The following is an 18,174-nucleotide window of genomic DNA, read 5'->3' on the forward strand; positions in this document are numbered from 1 at the left end:
GAAATTTTGTACAATAGTTACAGGTAGTATATTTGTTTTGTATACAAACTCTGATTACGTTTGTATAAGGGAAACTATCTTTTATAGGGAGGTGCAATTAGAGAAAATTAATAACTTTTCTCCTATGTATGTATGTATGTATGTATGTATGTATGTATGTATGTATGTATGTATGTATGTATGTATGTATGTATGTATGTATGTATGTATGTATGTATGTATGTATGTATGTATGCGTATGTATGTGCGTGCGTATGTATGTATGTATGTATGTATGTAAGCGTGCACACCTATACATGAAATGTAGGCCTACATGCATAGTATAGGCCTATGTAAACTATGGATCGATTTTTGTTTGTTTATTTAATTATATGTCACCAACTTTTGTTTCAAACGAAGAACATGCATTTTAGTAACGATCTTACATTGAAACAATTCCACTGTTTCGTATTCGTCTTCAGGGCTTCACTCGAGATAGAAGAAATATCATTTCTAGAATAATCCGATTTGCATAGCATTACAGCAAGCCTATCTCCCGCTCGTCTCTCTGGTAACCTGGAGTTTTATTATCCAGAATTCTCTCTTGACAAGCGAATTCTTTTGTTTTTGTTGCTCTATACTGAAGGTACTTACCGCCAGGGCTATGTATTCCAATTCCCAAGAGTCATCATTTTTTTTATTGTATGATAATGATTATGGTGATTTCGAAGAAAATGAAGATTAAAACGAAAGTGAAGATGAAGTGCTAATCGTGTTATCCGCAAAGGGAAGGCTACGTTCGTGGTTCGAATCCCTCCTATGGCAAGTGTGTTATTCTTAATCTTTCTGTTGACATGTTGTCATCATCTTGCAATACTGCATTTTTATTATTATACGGAGAGCTGTGTTGGTCCTGCTGGCGGGCTTAAAGGCTGAAAGTGGAAGAGTTTGCGATCAAGCCGTAATGAAGACGAGGCTCAAATATCGTCGCTTTTAGAATGTCTTCAGGGTCAGTCAATGTAATTCTGATCATTACCTCGTTCTATTGCAGAGATCAAATTATAGGAAACGTCACTCATAAGTTTTAATAGCATGTACGTACAATGGTACTATACATTTACTTACTTACTTATAGCTTTTAAGGACGCCGGTGGTTCATTACCGCCCTCACATAAGCCCACCATCGGTCCCTATCTTGTGCAAGATTAATCCAGTCTCTACCATCATACCCCACCTCCCTCAAATCCATTTTCATATTATATTCCCATCTACGTCTCGGCCTCCCCAAAGGTCTTATTCCCTCCGGTCTCCCAATTAACACTCTATATTCATTTCGGGATACGTCCATACGTGCTACATGCCCTGGCCATCTCAGATTTAATGTTCCTAATTATTATGTTAGGTGAAGAATAAAACGCAGTGTAGGCTACTTCTTTGATCATGTTGTGAATTCTTGCAAATTTTGAATGTAGTTTACTTTATGTGTGAATATCATTCTGTTTTGTAATATTGTTTTATGTGATTATTAATATTTAGAATAGGTTTATCTTGTTGTGTTCTCGTATTTTTGCCTAACATTTATTTTTATGCAATGTTGAGGGAAGGGGAACATAAGGCACTATTCTGTATATTCAAACTGTGTCTTGAAAACTGAAGAAGTTTGTACTAATCAATATTTAACCTGTCTATATCAATATATTATTTTTTTTAATTTGTAGAGTTATTGTAAATCTATTGTAAGTTCCGGACCTTCATTGTCAACGTAACATCATCGGAGACGAAGCGCGTGCATGTCTGTCTAGTGTGACGTTACTCAACCTGTTTCGACCGATAGTGTTACCTTCAAAAAAGGGACTGGCACTATAGGTAATGGGCTCAGTTTTTTATATATGTCTTTTTTTTTTAACAAGACCTTTCAGTGTGCACTGTTTTGAAAAGAATCTCAACATAGTTGAAGGTTCCCTTGTCAGCTCTGAAAGAGCCAGGTCCCATCCTCAGGCGAGAGCAAATAAACACCAGTGCACAGAGCCTCAAGTTCTTAAACTCTACTTGATCACCGGAGACCCTTATACTCCCAAGACTTTACCTCAGATTGTTTCTAATTACTACAGATTTAACGAGAGAGAGGTTAAGAGTGTTGGTAGAATTAAATAAGGAAACAGGAGTACCCCGAGAAAATCCCTCTGCAGTTCACAACAAATTCTATCACTACTTGGCCGGAGATCAAACCCGGGCCTCCTGGATGGAACACCAGGGTATTGACGTGGCGAGTTCAGTATCTCTCGTTAGGTAGTTACGGAAGAGGAGTGTAAAGTGATGAAGGAAACGTATTCAGAAACGCTAAGAAGCAAGATAAAAAAGAAGCTACATTACCAAGAAGAAACATGCAAATTCTCAAAGAATATGGAAAAGTAAATCATCAATATTTATTTAAAAATATATATTCGGCCACGTTACACACAACAGCTAAGAAATGTAACTTTTAACATTATTATGAAAACCATGGCAGTAATCGTCCTAACGTTTCCTTTGACCACCACGATTTGGAGTTTCATCTTGAAATGTAGACGATCAAATGATTCGACTTAATTATGCGCCACAAAACTGGAGCTGTAGCAATATATTTAAAATATCTATTATCAAAGTATAGGGTTTAGGTATTCACAGAGGTTTAAAAGGCTAAAAGTTTCGCCAAATTAAGCCAGGGTCTACGGACAGTGTATAGCACGTTATCTCAACCCGACACGCAAGCCACAGTATTGTGTTCTCATATAGCTTGTTTCAATTCCCGGTTAAACCTCCCGCAACGGGAACCTTATCAGGCTCTGCATGGAGTCTATTCCATGTCCTGTGCTAGACAATCCAATGTGTGTATCGATCGATTACAAGTGCCCTCTGCAGCACACGCAATTGTGTTACAATCATTTTGTTAGCTATGTCAGTATTGGAACTCCAACTTTTATCCCCTGAATACATAAATAGACAGAATCCAGAAGAAAAAGTTGTCAGACGATTTAAATTTGACGCTCATTTACACATAAAGCTCCCAACCACACTACGATGCAAAGAGCGCGTTTGACCTAGAACTACGTCATTCTCCTTAGTAGGTGCTGAAGGGGGCAGGTGTAAATTGGAAATTAACTGTCATGTAAAAGTCTATTCCCTTTAGCAGTGTTCTCTAAGTCTTACAGTCGTTCACCTCGTCTTCCCTTGTTCTCCTTTTCTTTCACTTATTATCTTTGTATTTCCCTTATTCTATTTGCCATATCACTGTTCTTCTTGTATTCCATTGTTGTCGTCTCTTTGTTCTACTTGCCTTGCACTTGTTTTCTTTTCCTTCATCTTTTTCTCATTTGTCTTCCTCTTATTCTCATTGCCTTCCCTTCATCTCATTGTATTCTCCTCGTTTTCCTTGTATTTCCCTCGTTATCCTTACATTTCGCTTTTTTTTGTACCGATATTGCCCTTGTTCGACTTGCATTTCCCTTGTCCTCCTTGTTTCATTTGTAGCATAGTTCTATATAAAGATATGCAACATAGTGAAGCTATGCACCGGCCTGTTTTTGTAATTGTTTCACCTAACATGGAAAGTACTACCAGTTTCAAATTTTGACAAGTTCAAATGGAACTCATAATGGGAATAGATCGTTTTTAAGTCAATTTTCTTGAAATATTCTCGCTTTCCTTTAGTTTTACAACACATGTGCATAATTTACTACCACATTTAATCTTTACGTGGGTGTAGAAATCAACTGGAATTAATTTTTTTCTCTCATCTTCCCATGAATTTAAATCCAAGTTCAAAAAGCTGAACGTACTTTAGAGCTAATGTTTGTAAAAACAATGTGGTCTGTAATCTTACCAGCTGTCGAATTATTCTCGCAAGTATTGAATATACTACCTCAGTGTTCAAAATAACGTTCAAATGGTACTACATGTTGCTTTTATAAATAATTTTTTTTCTCGTAGCAGTGTTATTTGTAAATTTCTCAATAACATTCAAGTTTTTGAAAGCTGTATTGTAGGTAAATAACTTAATGGAAATACCCAGAATAGGAATTTTCTTCATAGATGTAGACGTTAATATTATTGTAAATAAAATACCATGTGATGTCAATTTTTTTTTCACAATCTCAGAGCCCTTAACTTGTCGTTATTCGCTAGACGCTACACGTAGTCTACCCATAGACGTCGCTAGTGCCGAGAAAAGTAGAATTCTTAGTTCGTCAGAGGCTATTCTGAGTGCGCCACCTGTGGTGGGTCTTCGTTGGACTCATAATTAATGAAAGAATGATGATGGAAACTTTTATGACTGTCAGTCGAAACCGAAATACCACGACAAACCCTTGTGTTTGCTGGACCACGGACTTGCCCAATGCAAATTAATAAATTCAGGATGGAGAGAGACTTAAATCCGGGCATCTTCGCTTAATGCACTAGGACTGAGTCACCGTAGCGGTTAATATCCGTTATCCGTTTGTAATATTTCACAGGAAAACAAGCAAGTCAACTATCCGAAAACAGGTCTGAACCTTACAGATGATACTAACAAGACACCACTTATGAGGCAACTAGGACAGGAGATAATGCAGTAGGGTAGCCAGTTCCTTTCCCCGTCCATTGCATACATCACCGATTGGCTATATATTACACTAGTCACACTTCAGATATATACAAACAATTACTGTTCTTCCTCTGACACAGATCGTCGAGTGAGGTATACTATCTGATACTAGATGTACAAATCAGCCAGAACCTTAATCAGAGGCGAAACTGTGGAATATCCGTTGCAATATTCCACTTTTATCTCGTGCAAGCATTTATTGAAACATATTTTCAGGTAAATCCTTAAAGAGGTTTAGAGGTTTATGAAAGTTAGTCATCATTTCTTCTACTCCAGGGTTTTGATGTATTTTTCCACCTCCATTTGGTCTTCACTTTTGGCTAGTTCCCTCTGTGTTTTATGAAGCATACTTCAAACAATTAAACTATATATATATATATATATATATATATATATATATATATATATATACGTTTGTAGATAATTCGTAAAACGTAACGATAGGTTTATTTTATGTGACATTTTAAATGTATATGTGTGTGTCGACAAAAGAAACTATTCTTATGAAAGATTTCACACTACTAAATACAGGCCTAAATCTCTATTTCTTACTGCTTTCGTTTTATATGTAAAAATGTTTAAGTACACTCTGAACAACATTTATTTACTTTGTTCGCTTTAATAAACAGCTCTAAGGAGAACCTTGTTTCTCAAAATTGACCTCTCTGTAACGGGTCCGGGTGAATTGCCACAAAACCCGAACAGGTAAGATAGTTATAAGATCGGGATATGTTAATTGCCACAAAATTACCTGCGGTTAGTTTTAGAGTTGGTATCTGCGAGATATGTTATTTGCCACAAAACTACCCGCGGTAAATTTTGTGGTTGGTACCTGTGTCGATCAAGTTGGTTGTGTTTCGTATCAGTGTCTGTTCTACCCTGCTTAGTGATGGCAGTGCATTTGATGTACAGTGAAAAAGTAAACAACTTTTAGTGATCAACAATTTTAAATTTTATGTTCATTATATATCTAAAAGTAACAAACATACACGGCGGTGTATCCAAAGGAGCTGCAGAGCGAAGGTTTACACAACAGGGTTAACTGAAGAAATATGTGATATGGGTAAGTTTGACTTTACTCATAATCATACGAGCTTAGCCGAGGTAAAATTAAATCGACAAGAAATAAGCAATACATGCAAAAGGAAAGCAATAGAAAACTTACTGAAAAACCATAAAAAATCATTCATGTTGAATTGGCTAATCATGACAATGAACATGAGTTGACAACAACGGATCTTGAACTTATTAGGCGAAATATACATTTTGCCAGATCAGCTGTACAGTTACCCTTAAAAAGAATGGGACGATTCTTGGTCGTCGGAAGTTAAAGTTCTACAGCGCGGTTCACTCGATATCGACGTAACGATACATAACATGAGAAATAGTACAAGAATTGTTACAAGGACCACAACAAGGACAAGGACCAGAATAAGGATCACGAAGAAGACTGTCATTTAAGGCCAGGATTTCACAACATAGCTCGAGTCACAAAATATCATTGCTTCACTGTACCGAATGGCAAATGCCTGCTAAGGGATCTACATTCTGGACTGCTGCTGTCACTGTCTTGTCTCGGTAGCTCATATAGTAGCGTGTCGGTTCTACTGTATAACCGAAACGTCTCGTGTTCGATCCCGGATAAAACTTTTTTTTTATTGGGGTGTAATTAATTTGTTCACAGTTCCTCGACTGTCTAATTTGTCGAAAAATATGGAATAATTTATGCCCAATTTCTGGGTTTTACAAGTTGGCTGAACCTCGTCAAAAAAAAATAAAACTTACTTGGAAGTTAAAAGTATTCTTCCTCAAACAAAAATCATAAGAAACAAAAAGAGACCTGTTAACTTAAAATCTTGTCCACATGCCATCAGCTTCTATTACAGATCTAAGTCGATCCGGCATGGATGTCACGAGATTGTGAAATAAGTTCTGATCCCCGGCGAGATGTTCCCAGGTGTCAACAACTTGATCCCACAATTGGTCTCGATATCGAGGGCGTCGGTGGGCATAGGGACTATCCTTCTCTTTTTCAATTCCACCCATAAATTTTCGATGACATTCAAATCAGGTGACTTCGGAGGCCAATTAATGATTTCGATCTCGGGTCTCCTTTGAAACCATCTTTGAATGCTTGCAGCATAGTGCACGGGATGGCTATCCTGCTGGAAGAGCAATGTTCCTTCGGGAAAACGTTTTCGGGCGGAGGGAAGGAATATATTTTCCAGAATGTGCTCATAAGTTCCCGCATTAAACCGGCCATAGATGCTTCTATAACGCCAGGTCCATCGTAAGACATCCACCCCCAACACGATATGCTAAAGCGCCCCGATCTTTCACGTCGGCGCACATAGCGCTGGTCATGTCGGAGACCATCCTCACGATAGACACGGACAGGACCTTCGTAATCACTCGAGATGGTTGTTTCGTCGGAGAAAATTACATTTCTCCAATCGAAATCCACTCGATTGGTAACGAAGGCAAGACGGTCGACAGCTTGTGCTTCCCCCAATATTTCCATTTGCGCAGCCCTCCGGCTCCTAATACCGCGGTTCGTCAACCTGCTGATCACAGTCTGTGAAGAGCCGGGAAAGTTAGATACTACTCTTATTTCGTTACTTACTTACAAATGGCTTTTAAGGAACCCGAAGGTTCATTGCCGCCCTCACATAAGCCCGCCAGCGGTCCCTATCCTGTGCAAGATTAATCCAGTCTCTATCATCATACCCCACCTCCCTCAAATCCATTTTAATATTATCCTCCCATCTACGTCTCGGCCTCCCTAAAGGTCTTTTCCCCTCCGGTCTCCCAACTAACACTCTATATGCATTTCTGGATTCGCCCATACGTGCTACATGCCCTGCCCATCTCAAACGTCTGGATTTTATGTTCCTAATTATGTCAGGTGAAGAATACAATGCGTGCAGTTCTGTGTTGTGTAACTTTCTCCATTCTCCTGTAACTTCATCCCCCTTAGCCCCAAATATTTTCCTAAGCACCTTATTCTCAAACACCCTGAACCTATGTTCCTCTCTCAGAGTGAGAGTCCAAGTTTCACAACCATACAGAAGAACAGGTAATATAACTGTTTTATAAATTCTAACTTTCAGATAGCAGTCAGAAAGGGGTCCTGTCGAACTGTCTCGAATAAGAGAGCATCCTCTTCCAATGAAGAAATCCGCGGACGCCCAGGAATAGGGCGATTTTCGACCTCCCCTAAATTTTGGTAACGATAACCCACCTCGCGGCTGTACTTCCAGGAACACCGACCAAACGGCCAGCAGATCTAGCCCCATATCCAGCCTCAACTAGAGCTATAACTCGCTGTCTCATGTCACGTCGGTTCGCCATTACGATGAGAAATGAGGGATGACGATAATACTTTAGTGTAGACAATGACTATTTAACGTGATATAGAATTATTGAAATAAGAGGCATCTGGCATAGTAAGAGTTAATAAATCAACCCTAAATTAAATATCTAAATAACAGGATATAACAGGAAGTCCAACTGTTGCGAAACTAATCAAATTAAATCTAAGCTGAAGTAGCACAGCCATTGATAAATGTTTTGTACACAGAATTAGACTGAATTCCTATTCGACAGAACCTATAATCAATGGCTTGTCTGAACATGATAAACAAATCCTAAGTGTTTCCAATGTCACTGAACAATTTCAAAATATTAATTTAAAAACTAAGAAAGGATCGTAAATGTTGTATCTAATGATTATTTACATTTATGTCTACAAAATGAATCTTGGAAAAACGTATATGATACTGGTACTACTGATATTAAGAGTTAATGTATTGCATTTTTCACTTAATTTCATAATCACTTCAGTGGATTTTCTCCACTCAATGTTGTGAAAAAATGCAAAAGTAAAAACATGTAGATAACGCAGGGCAAAATCTCATGTATTAAAAAGAAGAATCGATATGTAATGAGTTGCAATGTAATGATCCTCATGTTCTTAAATACTGCAAGGAGTACAGTGTAATTTATCAAAAATTATGAAAGAGGGAAACAGAATATATTTGAATAGAAAAGTACAAAATTCAGATAATGCAATTAAATCTATTCGGAATATTATTAAATTTAAACTTGTAGATATCCTAAGAAAGAAAATATTTTTTCACTAAAACCAATGATTATAAAGTAGAGGATCCCAAATCTATTGCAAATTCTTTTAACGAATTATAGTATATAGTACAGAAATATTATTGACAACTTAAACATTCAAGATTTTGCAAAAGATACTGCAATTGGTTACTTAACAGATGCATTTAATAATTAGTATTAATATATGTAATTAGTCAATAACTGCAACAATGCTTTTCCATTCAATCATAACATGAATAAAATTGAATGCATACTAAATTAAACACTATTGCAAACACGTAGATAAAATAGTTAAAATTAACTGAAGGTGTGAGAATGAAATAATCTCAAGCCATACTTTTAACAAAAATTGTTTTGTGCGAGTGCATTTATTACACATATGGGAAAGCTATTAATAAAATATTGTAATAATTACTCAACAAATGACATAGCCTAAGGACTCTAAACCTTTGTAAAAGTTTGTCTATTATTATATATATTTTTATAATTTCATTTTAATTGTTAGTTTTTAATATATATGCATTTACATTGTATATGTGTGTGTATAAATGCATTCATTAGATTAACGTTTATAATATTATAACTTGTAATTTTGTATTGTTTGCGATCATTAACATTTAATCTCAGGACTTTGTAAAACTCTATTTCAACGTTACTTAGCTATTTCAACGTTATTTAGACAAAAAAATCGTTGTATAGACTAAGAATCGAACTCGCACTCTTCTACACAACACGCAGAAGTCTTACCGTCTGAGCTATTGAAACGACATGAAAGCTTTCCTTTCTGTGTGGAGTGTCGATCTAGTCATGAAGGTCCATTGCCGATTTAACTACACGATTTATGTATATATTTATCTTTCATTTACGTAATATTATCATATTTTTTGCAGTTTTTGAAGTGAATTTCGGAACGATGCTAGTAACAAACCAAATAGTCTGAATTTAAGTAACTCAATATTCGTTATCTTGTGTATCAGTGCTCTGGTCTCCGATCATGCGCAGTGTCTCACATCTGAGACTTAGGAATATTCAATCGTCTCATCCTTTTTCAGGGAAACTGTACATCCCGCATTGCCTAAAACAAGACGAGAGATCCAAGAAGTGCTTGGAATGAATGACCAAAAAGACAAATAGAGGCGAAGATTTTATTCTTGAAAACGACTTATAAAGTGAGTTTCTGTACAGTACAAAGTGAGAGAAAAAATGTTGTACCGGAAAGTTGTATGCCTTTGTGGTAATTCACATATTTCACACTGACCCAACCACAAGTTTGTGGAAATTCACTGTTCCCGTCTATAACAATATCCAACACAGCCAGAAATTTGGACGTTTATGAAATTGGAAGTATCGCTATACCCGAAATAAAGTCACTCTTTATAAGACAATATTTAATGTATATTTATCAGTAATTTGAAATATACATAGTACATCATGAACATAATGTAGCCTACGTAGTTGTATGCACACACTTTTGAAAGATGTAGTACTGTTGGACACGCAAATGTTCTGCCCTAATTCGACTATATAAATGTCAGAATTCATTTCTTTTTTCACATATTTCCTACCTGGGTTTGTTACTTCCATGTCTTATTTTTCACAAGAGTTGAACGTGACGCGCCTCAAATGTTGCAGGAAGCAGGGCACACATAATATATCAGTCTAGTGTTAAGGTTTAATGCGGCAGTAGATTGGCCTGCGGTGCCAGGAAATAAAATAGCCGACTCTAGAATGCAGAGAGTGGGAATAATGTAGCGTAATGTTACGAAATTGGCTATGAATTAGGCAGGAGAAAGTGTTCGGGGCGGCGCTGCCCTGGGCGCCGAACTAGCCCGCGTGGAATGCAATCGATACCCGCGGGTACAACCTTGAGGTAGAGCTGGAGGCCGCTGCACGGGTACTTACGCGCTGGCATGGCGCCCCGCCGCTTTCCTTACAGAACAAGTCTTATGCAGGCTGTGTTTTTGTTCTGTAGGTACTGTTTATTGTCTTGGTAGAATTTACCTTTATTAAACGTTTCCCATTGTTGCATATAATGCTTAGGTTGTGAACATTTTCTCTTTGCGATCCGATAAAAGTGGCTGTCAACTTCTTTACTAGCACTTTACTTAAATATGGGATTAATAAATATAAGTTGATTTAAAATTGATACATATAAAGTGAAGTTATCTGTAGTAATTGCACGAGTGTTGTTTCATCTTATTGACATTTTCACGAGACCGAAGGGCGAGTGAAATTAGCCAATAAACTGAAACCACGAGTGTAATTAATAAGATTATTCCACGAATATAATTAAATTACTTGTAAAACCGAATTACATATGTAAATGAAAATAATAATTATAAAACACAGCATTAAGGCACGAATTATGTTTCCTTGCAATGAAGTTCAAAAACAAACTGCACTCTATCACAGCATACTTAATAATATTGCCAACTATTCAGAGCGGAAATACGAAACAACAATACTTAACCACAAAAGTAAAATAAGCTGATATGTTACATTAAGGGCCGATTGTATAAACCATTTAATCTTAGAACAGGGGTTAAATTGATTCTAGTTCTAGCTGAATTTGAAATTTTGTGTTGTATGAAGTCCAATCTGAGATTAATTTGTCTTAAACTAAAGTCAACTTTGACTGAAGAAATTTCTCCGATTAAGTTAGATGATCGAAGTTCAGTTATTTCTTGTCTGTTTGAAGTATACGAGTGGCAGATTGTGCAAAAAGAGTAACCATTATTATTAATATATATGGTAGATACATACATATATATATATATATATATATATATATGTTTCAATTTCTTGCCTTAATATACAATCATTCTTATATTTTATAAGGCTTTATCGTGTTCAGCAGTATCAAATAACATAACCTATAATTATATTATGTTTATAACACCCATTAATTATTCATGGATATGATAGCTACATTCATAAATTTTCAATTAACTCTATTACTAAACGAAAATTGTCGTTTTATAAAGCTTTATTATGTTCAGCAGTATCAAACACCATAACATAACAATTTGGAGAACGGTCAATCTTCGTTTTATTGTCCGTCATTATTTACAATGCACAAAACAAACCTGTGCCTCCAACAGAGTGTATGGAAAGTCGCCAAAAAGTAGATGGAAAGTCGCTAGATTTCTTATCAACAAAGAAAGATTAAATTTTGTCACTATGAGGTGCTAAAAAGGTCGCCTAATCCCTATTTAAGCAATATAAAAGTTAAAAGAAATAAGTCGTCGAAAAAGAGTTAAAGTCCCTAAATTGGGTACACTGAACAAACCTCTATAACATGGCCCGCGCATCACATACTTCACCTGTTTATGCAATGTTGCCAAGCCCTTTTCACGTGAACTTAAATTGCATTTGAACCTAGGTAATTTGATCGCAGAAAAGCTTTATACAATAGAAGTGTCTGAACTCGGTTCACTTTCCGATCTTCGATCAAAATTGATCTTTAGTCAGGGAGTTTTATAGAGTTGGGCCTAAGAGAATAAAAATACGAAAGGTTATTAGAATAGAATATTTTATTTTCGCTGGCAGAGTTAAGGCCATAAAGCCTTCTCTTCCACTCAACCAGTCTTAATCAATATAATACATATTTTAATTACGAATATTTACACTACACTTAAAAGATTCTGTAGCAATATTCTTCAGTTAAGTTTAACGACTAGTATGTGTTTATTTACATTTAGACAAACCTATAAGATAAAGTAATAACTTAATTTATGAGCTAATTTAATTCAATCAATAATTAATTTGAGACAGCTAGTAAAATGATGAGAATTAATTTAATATAAGTTTACTAGAACTATGTTATAGGGAGAAAAAATATACATATAAAATATATTTATATAATAAGAATATTAGGGTAATGAAATTTTGCCATTAGAGGTTTTGTATTCTATTTAGACAAATTAATAATAATAAGAATGGACAGACGTTAGTTTCATTATAAGTAGCAAATACAGGGACATCACTTTATTTTTACCAACATTTTTAACATTAACCTGGCTATACTCGGAAACACTGTTGCCCCCTTCCATTACAGGAGTTTGATGTTACTAGTGCAATATGTAAACAAATCATTTTACTAGGTATAGGAAGAGAGAAAAGTAGTGTATCCATTTATGTTGTAGGGAAATATGATATTACGATTTTCAGTTTGATCATCACTTTTACGAAATTTATCAAAATACAGTAGAGTAGTAACATTTTTTTTCAAAAACTCAACTTTTCAGGCTGCTATGTTCGTTATGTAATGTCTACTTTATTTAGCATATTAATTATTGATGTTAGCATACAAAATAGAGAGTCCATTTAAATTGAGGGGGTCGTAAGTAAAGGGCTGTAAGTGCACTTAAGTTACTTTTGAGAAAATGGAGTTTAAATATTTAAGCTTTCGTAAAATCGGTGAAATTTTTATTTAAATTTTAATGTGTGATGCGATTAAAATATCCCTTTGCCACTAAAATTTTAGATACTTTTGCTTACACTGGATTCACTTAACTCATGTTATTACAAATGTCACTAGCATTACTTTGCTTCTAGCCACCTCAATTCAAAAAAAGCTAATCCGAATTTTTAAACAAGTTGCTGAAAATGGTTGCCGTTCATTACAATGCAGGCTTCAATTCAGTACGCATATTATTAAAAACATTTTGAAGCATATTCTCTGAAATTGAATTTATCGTTTCTTGAATATAATTTTTTAGTACGATATTATTAATATAGGTTCTTTCTTCTATAGAAAACGCAATCATATTTATGAAACACACTATACACTGCAGTGTTTACTTCACTGCTTGAAGACTTCGAATGCAACAGCGGCCGTAAGTTTGTGTGTCTGACGGGAACAAGAACATTAGTGAAGGGGTGAGAGTGAAGTACATTCAGAAATGCAGGTACAATAAAAATGCAAGTAAAAATAAAATGATGTCCCTGTATTAATCAGTAATTAAGCTATTAAGTAAGAATGTATGTAATTTTGACCTAAATGAAGTTATTGTCCAACAAACCCTTACATCACTCGGAAGCAAGTTCCAATTTCTAGCAACTGAAACTGTATAGGATGAAGAACATAAACATGTCTTGTGGTAGGATATAATGAGTAAATTGTTATGTTGAGACCTGGTACTTAGCTGATGATATGCGGATAAATTTTGAAAACGAGAAGCGAAATAGATTGGGTTAGCGGTGCGCAGAATTTGAAATAAGAGAATACAAACATTTATTTATTACTTGAAGTTACAGTTATTGAAAACTCAATTTTCAAAGTTAAATGTTGTTGGCATTTCTTGATTGACACTGAATTATTGTACGAGGTGTCTTTTCAGATAAAACGCTCCCTTACAAAGCGTCTCAACAAGAAACACAACTGTGACTGGTTAATTTTAAGGCTATTCTGAAATGTTATTATTTTATTTATTTATTCTGGTAGAGTTAAGGCCATGAGGCCTTCTCTTCCACACTAAAAGAATGAAATACACAATGAAACAATGACAAAAATAGTAAAGTCATACTTAAATATAAAAATAATTTTCATGCACATTAACAAGCTTACATGGGCTATAATGAAATATTAACTAAATATGAAACATAATTAAGTTATTTATAATTCATATCCTAATGCTACTTTATGATAGGCCTAAATGACGATTTATATACACACAGAATAACCTATAAAAATCGGCTAACACTCACAATTCAATTTAATGTAAAAGTATGTAATTCTTAATTTAAATTGATTAATCGTTCAGCAATCTCTGACATGACGAGGAAGGCCAAAATTGCAAATTCATCCTATAAGTTATATTATTTCATCACTTAATGTAGTTGCTCAACAATTGATTTTCATTCAAAATGATTGTTACTGCATTAATGCATTTTAGCAAGTTATGGACTAAAGTTAGTTGTCCAACAGTTGATTCATAGTTAAGGAGAGATTGATTTAAAAGAGATATCCATACAAATGACTTCACTACATAAGAAATTTAGCAAGTAATAAAGGGTTAATAACGAGGTGATTACTTAAAATTGATATATTTTTAATTGGTTATTTTACGATGCTTTTTCAACTATTATGGTTATATAGCGTCTGTACGAGATGAAGGTGATAATGCCAGCAAAATGAGTCCAGGGTCCAGCGTCGACAGTTACCCAGCATTTGCTCTTAATGGGTTGAGGTGAAACCCCGGAAAATGCCTCAACAAGGTAACTTGTCCTAACTACGATTTGAACCCGAGCCCGCTTGTTCACGGTCAGATATGATAACCGTTACTCCACAGGTGTGGTCGAAATTGATATTGGTAGTGATTTTTATCTTCTATATCATTTCATCACTCAGTAGAAGTTAGTTATTCAACAGTTGATGCATAATTCATATTGATAGATTGATTTAAAACAGGTATTCATAAAAGTGGACGTTAACTACGCTAAATATTTATCAAGCATTTAAGGCCTTATAACGAGAAGATGATTTAAAATTAATATTGGTAGAATGATTGTTATCTTCAATATAATTTCTTTACTGAACTGAAGTCCGTTATTCAATAATTGATGCTGATTTACAGCATATATCTAGAAAAAAGGACGTCAGCTACATTAAAAACTTAGTAGGCAGTTAAGGACTAATAACGAGAATAATGATTTAAAATTGGATCACTATAGTGCTTGTTACCTCGAATATAACTCTATCACTTAACTGAAGTTAGTTATTCAATAATTGATGCATAGTTAATAAGGAGAGGTTGATTTAAAACATCCATAAAATTGATGTCAACTTCATTAAACATTTAGCTGGCACTTAAGGGCTAATAACGAGAAGATGACTTAAAATTGATATCGGTATAGTATACGAGTCAGTCTCGAGTTTTGCACCAATTCCTGTCCATGGAAAATATCACTACTATGTTTCATATTTATTATATAAATTAAATTTTAAAATAATCAGTAACAGTTGAGACAACATTTTAATTGTGCTTCAAAGTTTTATATGTTTAAATTATTTGCATAAGGTAGTTGACGTACTTGTAAATATAAATCGTCCACAACCACAAAATCGAAATAATATCGCTTTATAACTTCACAGATGGTGCGAAGATTCAGATGCTCTTGTTTGAAAACTAACTCCTACTAAACTAATACCAAACCTATAGTCCCGTCGCTTTAATTTCCGGCAGCCAATCGCGTTGCAGGTCGGCTACATTTAAACATGTGCGTCTTGTGATTCGCTGTTGAAAACGTTATTCATTTCTTAAGGCTCGATAAATACGTAATATAATCGTCTGCCATTTTGGCTCTTTCGTTGGCGTTCGCAGAAAGCACACGAAGACGTTATTTGCTACTCAATTATTTGCTGAATTACAGTGCGTTTGATTTATTATCATAAGAGCTACGACATGATAATGTTTAACGGTGTGGCAAATAGATTCCTCGTATGGTAGCTCGGCAACGAAAGAACAAAAATTGCGAACGATACTACCTACCTAGACTTTATAGAGCCTTCACTTTCTAAGACGTAAGAAAAGAGGAGGAGTCACGCCGGGAATAGCAGCGTCGCGACTATAGGCACTTTACATGCTCACTCTATGAAAATTAAACTGAGAATTAATTTTCAAACGAGTCATAGAACACTGATGTCCTTGGTGTTACCTAATATGTATGTGATAATATTCATATATTTGCAATTTTTCTGAACTTTACTGTAGAGTGTGCTGTTATCAGAACATATTCCTCTCGTACATATAGGTGTAAAGAAGAAGAATTGCTTTACAGTGTGTAATTGTGCTTCAAAAGTTACATAATAAAGGTAGGTTAGTATAATTGTATGTTCTTTGAGTTACTTAATATTTTGATGGTAATAATAATACTGAAATATCAATTATTTTTTAGTAAATGTATGACTTGTTCCTTTGTTTATATAACCTTAACTTGATACAGCCATTTTTTTAAATTATAAAAAACTAAACATAAACAAATGTTCCCTGAGGTACTGTCCTTTGTGTTACCATAAATTGTAATTGTGCTTCAAAAGTTACATAATAAAGGTACAGTAGGTTAGGTTAAATTGTATGTCTTTGAGTCACTTAATATTTTGACAATAATAATAATAATAATAATAATAATAATAATAATAATAATAATAATAATAATACTGAAATATTAATTAATTTTAGTAAATATATATCACTTGTTCCTTTACTTTATAACCTCAACTTGATACAGCCATTTTTTAAATTATAAAAAATTTAAACATAAACAAATGTTCCCTGAGTTATTGTCCTTTGGGTTACCACAAAATATGAACCAAAATTACTGGGTATCACCAATCATATTAACATTTTCATTAATTACTCTGATATTAGAGAGTGTGTGCAATAAACCAGTTCGCTTAAACTGAAATGTTTTAAGTAATCTGGGGAAATGTATAATTTTCCATTTCTGATCCTCTCTGTTGTTGCGAATTCAGAGAATGACCCATGTAATTTAATCACTTAATTGAAGTTAGTTATTCAACACCTGATGTATAGTAGATATTGATAGATTGATTTAAAATAAGTATCTATAAAATTGGACGTCAACTACATTAAACATTTAGCAGACTTTTAAGGGCTAATAACGAGATGATTTAAAATTGATATGGATATAGTGATTGATATCTTCAATATAATTAATTTCACCACTTCACTGTAATTAGTTATTCAACAGTTGATGCGTAGTTGCTAAAGAGAGATTGATTTGAAAGGTATACATAAAAATGACCGTCAACTACATTGAAAATTTAACAGGTACTTGAACGTTAATAACGAGAAGATGATTTAAAATTGATATAGGTATAGTAATTGTTATCTTCAATATTATTTCGTCACTTAAATGAAGTTATGCTTATTTGATACATAGTTGATAAGGAAAAAATTATTTAAAATATATCTATAAAAATGTATGTTAACTGCATTAATATATTTTACAGGTTATGAAATGTTAAAATTGAAATAACAGTAATATGATTGTTGTTTTAATACAACTTTATCACTTAAATGAAGTTAGTTACTCAATAATTGATCCATAGTTTATAAGGAAAGAATGATTTAAAACTGATGTCTATAAGAATGGATATTAACTACATTAATACATTTTAACAGGTTATGAAGTATTGTTAAAGGAAGGATTGTTTAAAATTGATTTTGGTAACGTGATTTGTTATAATATTATTATTTTGGTACCTTAATGAAGTTAGTTATTGAACAGTTGATGCATAGTTGATAAGGAAACAATGATTTAAGAAATGAATGTTACAGCACTAATACATTTTATCAGGTTATGGATGTTTGACAAAGGGAGGATAGTTTAAAATATTGTAATCGGTACTATGATTGTCTTCAGTATTATTTAATCACTTAAATGAAGTTAGTTATTCAACAGTTGATGCATAGTTAATAAGG

Source organism: Periplaneta americana, chromosome 1 (assembly GCF_040183065.1).
Source record: "Periplaneta americana isolate PAMFEO1 chromosome 1, P.americana_PAMFEO1_priV1, whole genome shotgun sequence".
Classification (NCBI taxonomy): domain Eukaryota; kingdom Metazoa; phylum Arthropoda; class Insecta; order Blattodea; family Blattidae; genus Periplaneta; species Periplaneta americana.